Source organism: Gekko japonicus, unplaced genomic scaffold (genome assembly GCF_001447785.1).
Source record: "Gekko japonicus isolate JY-2015 unplaced genomic scaffold, Gekko_japonicus_V1.1 scaffold3656, whole genome shotgun sequence".
Taxonomy (NCBI): Eukaryota; Metazoa; Chordata; class Lepidosauria; order Squamata; family Gekkonidae; genus Gekko; species Gekko japonicus.
The window spans coordinates 71,993-80,826 of NW_015169285.1; the positions used below are offsets into that span (position 1 = coordinate 71,993).

Sequence of the window (8,834 nt, forward strand, 5' to 3'; positions counted from 1 at the left end):
GCTGTTGTAACAAAAATTAAATGGAATCTAGTGGTGCCTTAAACAGCAACATTTTATTCTAGCATTATGCTTTCCAGAAAGAGAGCCCATTTCTTCAGGTGGAATAAGTGACTTCTTGCAACGCAGACATTTAATGAAGGAAAACAAAATGAAGAAAAGGGTCAAGGGCCCATGAACACCAGATGTACAGTAGGGTTGCCATTCCCCCAATGAGGGTGGGGTTTCCCCTGATTTTGGGGCTCCCAATCCACCACTGGCCAGTTAAGAACATAAGAACATAAGAGACGCCAATGTTGGATCAGGCCAAAGGCCTATCCAGTCCAACACTCTGTGTCACACAGTGGCCAGAAATACCAGTGCCATCAGGAAGTCCACCAGTGGGGCCAGGACATTAGAAGCCCTCCCACTGTTGACCCCCCCCAAGCACCAAGAAGACAGAGCATCACTTGCCCCAGAGCCCCTATCTATACCTTGTGGCTAATAGCCACTGATGGACCTCTGCTCCATATGCTTATCTAATTCCCTTTTGAAGCCGTCCATGCTTGTAGCTGCCACCGCTTCCTGTGGCAGTGAATTCCATGTGTTAATCACTCTTTGGGTGAAGAAGTACTTCCTTTTATCCGTTCTAACCCGACCGCTCTGCAGTTTCATGGAGTGCCCACGAGTTCTTGTATTGTGAGAAAGGGAGAAAAGTACCTCTTTCTTTACCTGCTCTTTCCCATGCATAATCTTATAAACCTCAATCATGTCTCTGCTCAGTCATCGTTTCTCCAAGCTAAAGAGCCCTAAGCGCTTTAACCTTTCCTCATAGGGAAAGTGTTCCAACCCTTTTATCATTCGAGTTGCCCTTTTCTGCACTTTTTCCAAAGCTATAATATCCTTTTTAAGGTGTGGTGCCCAGAACTGCACACAGTATTCCAAATGAGGTCTCACCATTGATTTATATAGGGGCATTATTATATTGGCTGATCTGTTTTCAATACCCTTCCTAATAATCCCCAGCATAGCATTGGCCTTCTTTATTGCAGTCACACACTGTCTCGACACTTTCAGTGAGTTATCCACTACAACTCCAAGATCTCTCTCTTGATCAGTCTCTGCCAGTTCAGACCCCATCAATGTGTATTTATATTTAGGATTTTTGGCTCCAATGTGCATCACCTTGCACTTGGCCACATTGAACCCCATTTGCCATGTTGACGCCCACTCGCCCATCCTTGACAGATCCCCTTGGAGTGCCTCACAATCCTCACTGGTTTTCACCACCCTGAACAACTTTGTATCATCCGCAAATTTAGCCACTTCACTGCTTACTCCCATCTCCAAATCATTAATGAACAAGTTAAAAAGCAGTGGACCAAGTACTGATCCCTGCGGTACCCCACTGCTTACCACCCTCCACTGAGAAAATTGCCCACCTACACTCACTCTCTGTTTTCTATGAACTAGCCAGTTTTTGATCCATAAAAGGACTTGTCCTTCTATCCCATGATTTTTGAGCTTACTTAGGAGCCTTTGATGAGGAACTTTATCAAAAGCTTTCTGGAAGTCAAGGTAAATAATATCTATTGGATCCCCCTTGTCCACATGTTTGTTCACCCCCTCAAAGAACACTAACAGGTTAGTGAGACAAGATCTTCCCTTACAGAAACCGTGCTGAGTCTGCCTCAATAGGTTTTGTTCATCTATGTGCCTACTAATTCTTTCCTTAATAATGGTTTCCACCAATTTACCCGGTATCGACGTCAGACTGACTGGCCTGTAATTTCCCGGATCTCCTCTGGAACCCTTTTTAAAGATGGGAGTGACATTAGCTACCTTCCAATCCTCAGGAATGGAGGCAGATTTTAAGGAAAGATTACATATCTTTGTCAGGAGATCTACAAGTTCACATTTGAGTTCTTTCAGAACTCTCGGATGTATGCCATCTGGGCCTGGTGATTTTTCAGTTTTTAAGTTGTCTATCAGTTTTAGGACCTCCTCTCTCATCACCTCAATCTGACTCAGGTCTTCCAACACCCCTCCTGAAATCAGTGGTTCTGGAGTGGGCAAGCACTTCTCATCTTCCACAGTGAAGACGGAGGCAAAAAATGTCCTCTCATATCAGAGAAGTTACCCCTTTTAAAGTTAAAAGTGGTTGTATCAGTCTTTTTGGCCAATTCCCTATTTATACAAATGTTGAACTCAACAGCATTATGATCACTGTTCCCAAGCGGTGCAATCACTTTTACATCTCTCACCAGGTCTTGAGTGTTACTTAGGATGGCTGGGAAGCCCTGCCCCCGAAGAGCCCCATCCTGCCCGATGTTCCCAGCATGATGGTGTCACGTGGAGGTGACATCATAACTCCAGGCATGTTGCTTGGGGGATGCTCTAGCATTTGGGCAAAAACTCTATGGTGACAATAGAGTTTTTTACCCAAATGCTAGAGCATCCCACCCGACGTGCCCTGTGCAATGACAACACCTCTGGGCGATGTCATTGCAGAAGACTCCTGGGTAATGCCATTGCAGAAGACTTGCCAGCAGCCAGGTAAGACCTGGCAACCCTAATGTACAGACTGAAATGTAATTATAAGCACACACAACACAACAAAGGCATTTGAGACTATATAACAAAGTACATGCTCCTAGTTCCCGAACTGTTTAACATGTTTTCCTCATTCTCAGAGCAACCTGGACTTTAAAAGATATTTTTACAAGTAGAGACAAGGCCCATACTTCTTTCCCATGTGATAAAGGAACAGCCATCATGCTCTGAACTGTTCTCAGGATCTCTAACATGTACACTACCTGATTCTCTAATGTATTGGTAGCAAAATGATAATGGGAGTATTTACTGGGTCTCATGGATTGTCAAAAGTTGCTACATGCTAGAACACATAGTTTCTCCACTCCAGATACAAAAATATATGATAGCCAGTTTTTAAATAGGCCTATTTCTCAGTATAAACTATATGCACATGGGAAGAAGCTATAGCTCAGGGGCAGAGCATCTTCATGGCATTCAGAAGGTCCTGGGTTCAATCCTTGGCATCTCCAGTTTAAAACAGACTAGTATACAATTTATTGTAATAGTTATTGCTAACAATATGGATGTCCTGCTTGTACACAGGCATCAGAGCAGGCAGTATCACAGCTGTCCACCCCACAACAGCCAGAGCTGAACTGAGGCTATTTATAGGAGTGAGTAACTGCAGCTGTAGCAGTAACCTGGAGTCTGTGTGCAGTTACAGCAGGAACCTGTTGAGCAACCTGTGAGGCTGCAGACAAGAGATCCCAGGTGGTCAGCTGTACTCCATACAATCTAAGCTGACTTTCTCCCTCATCTTTCCATCTTCTCCACCCCTGGTCTTTTGGAGGTCACTGTGAGATTCCTGGAAATAGATGAATCTCCTCAGTGGGTTCATCAACAGTCCCTGTCTCTGCCTTCAGCTCATGGGCCATCTGGGCATCAGGCCCAGCAGCCACGGCTAGCTGCATGCCCCTTGATGGCTCTTGGGGGTCAGATGGCCCAGGATCCTCAGGGTCTGCCAGGGTTTTATCCTCTGTGGGGTCAGCCACCATGACATCTTCATCCTCTGATGAGAACTGATCCTCTGATGAGAACCCTTCTGCAAACACAATGTGTTCTGCCCAGGGGTCATTTCCTGCAAGAGCGCACAGGAGCGGAGCTCTGGCAGTAAGGAGCCCAGGGGGTGGGCACATGCTGCAAGCCCCACCCCCTGCTCCCAGCAGCCCTCAGTCGGGCCACAAGGAGCAAGAAGCAACCAGGTAAGTTGCAGAGCCCCCCCCACCTTCAGGTACAAGCTCTCCCTCCTCTGTGAGTGCAGATATGCGCGTCCCCCCCAGCTAGCAATCCAAAACAGTCCAGTGGAGCCTGAGTGGTGGGTGTTGCCTTCTGACACACTTCCGGTGATGTCAGCGGGTGTGGCATATGCAAACAAGTTATGCTAATAAGTTATGCTAATGAGCTCCTGCACCTCTTTTTCTACGAAATGACCCCTGGTTCTGCCACTGAATCATGGTCCTCCCATGTGCATAAGTGAAGGTCAGGAAGGGATGTATCAAGAAGACAGGAGGACAGACAAATTTCTTGCTCTTGTCCTGTTCAACTTGGAATGACTCTGTTCTGCTCAGTCCTCTCCATGTGTCATGATGTCAGTGATTACAAGGTAACACATAGGTACACGGATCAGTTCATTTCTTTTAAAAAGGGGATGTTTATGTTCAGGTCCGCAGTACTATTTATCAGGTTGCAGAATTCAGAATTTTTAAAGAAAGACATTTGTATTTGAAGACAGCAACAAAGTAAAGTGTTAAATGTGGTCAGGGATTCCAAAGGAAATATGGACTCTGCAGAGGAAGCTTTTTAAATATTGTTTTCTTAAAAGTCCGCTGCAACTACTGAACTTCAATCCCTTAGTGAGCCCAGACCTTCTATGATACTCATCTCCCCTTAAAATGCCTTAAGTCCATGTCCCATCTGGGGGAAAAAAGAACTGTTACATTTTTCAGTGGTTTTACATGAGTGGCTATTCTTCACTGCCATTTTCAGCCTTGGATTGATCTAAAGCATCCAAAAGGAAAGATATATCCTTCTATGAGGAGTACAGTTTTTCACAGTAAATAAAATTAACCCTTGTTCATTCAAAACTGTTTACAGAAGGACCAGACTTTGCCAAGTAAAACACTTGCAGTCATTGCAGTTGCTGTTTTAATTGGCAAAGCCCGCCTGTCAGATTACCCTCTAATCTGTACAAAAATGTTCTTTGGAAAGATTAAGTATGCCTGATTTATATGCCGCATTCATCCCTTTGGTACAGTCTGGTTCCCTCAGCACATCGTAATTGCAGTGGACTGGAACCAGCAGCTATTGGAGTTTTCAGATGAGGGACCACAGAAAGGTCTCCCTCACCAGCATCTTCCTGAAGAAATGTTTGGGAATGAAGGTGTGCCTTGATCCAAGGTAATGAGGAGATGCAAAACATGAATTTGAAAAGAAAAGGAAAAGGCAGGCTTGGATTTGCTTCAATGAAATTGTTAAATCCTAATTAATCTTACATGTTAGCTGAACTGCAGCCAAGTAAGCTTCAGAGTTGTGAAGTCTGGCATACAAACCTTTCCAAGGCCAGAAAAGGGTAGCCACCGGAGATTGGAACTATGCAGGGCACTACATTACCAGCCTTTTAACCAGCGGGAATCTTGGCTGAGAAACGTCTTTGCCCTTTGAAAGCTCTTCTGACATTGCCCACACTTTTCCAAGCTCCTCACAGCTAAAAGGAACACTTTCTTTTATATGAGCGCTTTCTGAGAGCCATGCCATGTACCAAATTCTATGCATCCCCCAGGAAAATGGAAGACACACTTTAATTGCTTCATGGGCAGTCCTTATGATGTAGAAAACCAGGGCCAGTGTCAAAGGTCAATACTGTAAGACACATTAAGGCCGATGGCCCAGCAGGTTCTAGGTTCAGTCACTAGCATCTCTAGGTAAAAGGATGATGTACAAGACCTGAGACCTTGGAGAGCTGCTGTTAGTCACAGTAGATATTGCTGACCTTGATAGACTAATGGTCTGACTTAGTACATATGAGGCAGCTTATGGATATTGCATGTGTAACTGTGACCCTTTCATCCTACTTTTAGCCCTGTTGGTATTGGCTGGAAGTCATGCTCCGCTGCCCCTGGGAACCCTCCCATCAGAAAATGGGAGAATACCTCAAGTCCCTTGCAGCACCATGACTTTGTGGCTATCTTCCATTTCCCAAGGAGAGGCCACAGAAGAGAAATTTCTCACACTCCTAGTATCCCACAGATGCAGGCAAGGCTGAAAAGAGTTGTGTTCCACTGCTTGCAGAGCCTCTCCCTTCAAGAAATGGGAGAGGCCAACTGCATGGTAAATATCTGCAAACAAAATGGTGTCATTCAGATGTCATTCGGATTGATTTGAAGTGGACCCTGGGTGGCAGCTGTAATGTGTGTGCTGGTCCTGAGTCACATTTATCAGGAGAAAATTGGGATGCAAATATAAATTAAACAAAGATAGTTTCTGCCTATGGAAGGTACACTGAGGATCCAAAAGATCCAAAATGGAAGGTTTGCTTGAGGGCACAAAGTTTGAAAATCACAGTTCTGCATGGCTAATGGTTCCCCCTATTATTTCCATAATATTTTTTTCCTGAATATCTGACAGTAGTATTAAGATTCTTAATGGGGAGGGGTGTAGAACTGGAAAAAAATATGGGTAAGACTGAAGAGAAAAGTTTAGAGTGACACTGAAAGAGCGTGAATTAACAAGACTGCCAGATTATCCTTATTTTAAGGTACAGCTTTTATTTTATGTGGTCATTATTTCAGGCTACTACAGTTACATTTCAGGCTACTGCAGAAGCTCAGATGCCAAAGCTCAAAAAAGCCCCTGAAGCTGAAATGTTGATCTGGCAAATGTAGCAAGAAGTTATTTGCTACCAGTGGCAGAAAGCTGATATTGGGGGTGGGGGTGGGAGGTGGCCAACTTGGAATAAGGATGCAGTCAGATCATTCTCTGCCTCTTATTGTTCCCTTGTTACTGAACCATTTTGATCACACAACCTGTTCTCAGTTAGAGATCTCTGGGGATTACCTGGGGAGACATTTGACAGTCCATCAAGCAGTGGCTGAAACGTTTGCCATTTCACCTTTTGACCTGTTTACTCAAATGATTAAAAAAGCACATTGCTTTCATGATTTTTTCACGATTATTTTAAGTGAGTCCAAAACTTCCTCCACCCACTCCACTCTACCAACAAAGATGCATTATAAAGCAAAGATTCTTTCCATATCAAAGTCCCATTTGGTTAATGCATGTCCCTTGAAAAATAAGAACTACAGCCATTTAGTACTGGTTGAGTTCAGAGTTTTGTCTTGTAATAGTTGTATACAGAAATGCATGAATATTGTTAAGGAATGGATGACGGAACTGAAACCAACTTTAGAAACTGATGAGTATCTTGATAGGCTATCTACTTTGTGGCTACACCCCTTTTTCAAGATTATGGCCTGACAAGCAGCTCAAATTTTGTATGACACCAAATACATTTTAATAGACTCTATGCATTCTCACCCCCCGCTTTCTTTTTTCAGCAATGCCATTCTACAAAAATGTATCATAAAGCCTTGGAGAGTCACAAACTCATGATTTTTCAAAAAGGAATCAATATAGAGTAGGGTTGCCAGTTCTGGATTAGAAAATTCCTGAAGATTAGGTACTGGAGCCTAGGGAGAGTGAGGTTTGGGGATAGGAGGGACCTCAGGGGGGTATAATGCCATGGAGTCCACCCTCCAAAGCAGCCATTTTCTCCAGGGGAACTGATTTTGTTCATATTGGAGATCAACTATAATAGCAGGATATCTCCAGATGCCAACTGAAGGTTTTTCATTTACTCTGTATTTTAAAAGTCAACAAACAAAGGCCTCTGAGATACGTTACTTACTGAGGAAGCAAATGATTAGCAGACTACGTCAATGTGAGGGAGCTTCACAAGGCATCTAAATGAAAAGTTTTTACACAATTTGGAAGACACTCTACCCTGTATTTAGTCTGAGTTTTGATCTATACATGTGACAAGATGAGCCAACAGAGTGTACGAACGTATGATCTCAGGCAGGGAAATGCCATTTTTAAATGCTCCCCTACTTAAAAATAATTTTAAAAGGCTCATCAGGAGAAAATGAGCATGGCGGGGGAATTTTACCCCAGCCTTCTGTCTTTTATGCTGTTTTTCTGCTTACGGAGAGTTTGTTCAGTGAAAGGGGGCATTCAAAAATGGTATCCCCCTAGGTCCCTCCTGGCAACTGGCAGGAGATGGGGGGAACTTACTGGGAGCAGCAGGGAAGCCCATCTAACATACGTTCATATGTCCACGTCACTGCTCGTGTGACTCGAAAGTGATGTCGCCAAGTCCAGGACATCAGGGTGACAGTCTGGTATTTGGGCAAAAACTCTATAGTAAATTTGGTTTGTATCATAGAGCTTTTACCCAAATACCAGAGCACTTCCAGGTCATGTGGGCAGTGACATAGCCACATTGCTGCATGTCAAATGGATATCCCTCTTTTTGGGGGTAAGTTTCCCCCACCAGCCAGCTGCTTGGTGGCAGGGAGGTAGGGCCTGGCAGCGGGGGACCCCTACCTCCACCAGGGGGCTCACCAATCCTATATCCCCCAAGACTGTAGACCATTCTGCCACCTCATTCTGGTGCATATCTACATCTGGCTTGCCACCAGAGGCCCTTACAGAGGTCTCTGGAATAGATTGCTCCTACAAGCTACCTAAACCACTTGCTGCTGGCACTGTCCCTTGATGACTGATACATTTTATCCTAAATTTTATCTTGCCCAACCTATCTATATATCTAATAGCCAAGTTGTCCCCTCTGTGCGGATATCTAAATCTGCACATCGGGGGCACTTGGGGCCTGCAATGTTCCCTCTAAGCTGTGGAGTCTTGTGAGCAAAAATTCTACTTTGTGAGCTACTGGCATTAAAGCTGTGAGTGAGTGAGTTGGCTGCTTCATAAATAAGTTTGCTCTGGAGCCATCCTTCCTGAGCTAAGACAGAAATGTGTGAGCTGGAGGCTAAAAAACTATGAGCTAGCTCACACTAACTCAGCTTAGAGGGAACACTGCTTGGGGGGCAGAAAGATTTTCCTGCACACTTGGAGCAGTCGCCAGGTGTGCAGAAAAACCTAAAGAGTTGGAAAAACGATACGGGGGATACTTAAATCCCCCCCGAAAGTAAAAGAGTGTTCACTGCGCATGCACAGAGAATGCCTTGGCAACTGTCTTGCTGCTG

At 44.4% G+C, this 8,834-nt stretch overlaps 1 protein-coding gene across 1 annotated transcript in view; it reads right to left on the bottom strand.

The window, feature by feature from the left end:
- LOC107114964 overlaps positions 1-8,834 on the bottom strand; it is a 78,498-nt gene that overhangs the window by 58,839 nt on the left and 10,825 nt on the right. The window lies entirely within an intron of this gene.